Raw genomic sequence first — 1,346 nt, 5'->3', positions numbered from 1 at the left:
GCCTTTTGGTTTGGTGTTTTATTACATTTTAGGCATTTTAAAAGTTTACAAAATGTTCTTAAGATTTTTAAAATTGTATTCGTAGTTACCTTGCTGGGGGCCGCGGTGTGTATCTTCTTGAGTGTGATGTTTTTGATGTATATATTTATATGTATATTAGACAGAATACTGCGTTTTAATTGGGTGTTTTATTACATTTTGAGGCTTTTAAAAAGTTTACAAATCTTCTTTTCATTTTTAAGGGTTTTTTTTGCCTTGTGTGTATTTTCTGAGTGTGTGAGGGTGTATTGTTTTATTGTGTAATATATTATATGGTATATTAATGATAAATACTGCATTTTATTAATTTTAGCATTTTAAAAGGTGTTTACAAAATCTTCTTTCTATTTTTAAGGGTTTTTTTTGCCTTGTGTGTATTTTCTGAGTGTGTGAGTGTGTATTGTTTTATTGATGTATATATTTATATGTATATTAAGATAAATACTGCAGTTTTATTAATTTTAGGCATTTTAAAAGGTTTACAAATTTTCTTTCTATTTTTAAGATTTTTTTTTATTGCCATGTGTGTATTTTCTACAAATTAAAAATACAAATATAACGATCATTTGCCAGAAATTATTAATTTTTTAAGCCGTGGATAGAAATGTGCCAATGTTTAAGCAATCAAAACGGGTAGAAATGATGCCAGATATTTATTAGATTTTTGTCATTGAGTTGTCTTAAGTGTTCACCTGATGTCAAAGGCTGTAATTAGGGATATAACTGTGACTACCCCTCTCATTATCTGTTAAATATGTTTTTAATTAATCGATTGGTGAATAAAATCATCATACAATAAGTTGTATGATGATAAATTGTATTTTCTGACTGTGTTTTACCTATTTTTTTAACATCTTATATATAATCAATAAATCTCATCATATGTTCAATATACAGTGGTTGACTAAGTAGTGTCATTAACCCTGTAACACTAAAACTTCCAATTAAAATTTACAGTATAAAATACAGACTGTGTTTTAGTATGTACATTATCCATCATTGTCAAATATTTTACATTATTTGATTTATTTACAACTCAGGACCATGATCACATGGTACGGAGCATTAACAGAATATACAGTAATAACAAAATGATAGCACACATGGTATGTCTAAAGTGTCTAAAGTTTTTGACTGATGAATACTGTACTGTGAAGCATTAAAAAGCTATAAAAAACACTTATTTTCTATTCAGTTTGAAGTATTGACATTGAAAAATTATATCCATGACTTCTGTAGTAAAATGAGACCCTGTTGTTGTAAAGACACACAAACTACAGAGTTCTCCAAATGTCACTTGTAAATAC

This window comes from Morone saxatilis, unplaced genomic scaffold (assembly GCF_004916995.1).
Source record: "Morone saxatilis isolate NCDOM2014 unplaced genomic scaffold, NCSU_SB_2.0 Contig9, whole genome shotgun sequence".
Classification (NCBI taxonomy): domain Eukaryota; kingdom Metazoa; phylum Chordata; class Actinopteri; family Moronidae; genus Morone; species Morone saxatilis.
The sequence above is the reverse complement of the archived record's forward strand: the minus strand, read 5'-3'. Positions refer to the sequence as shown.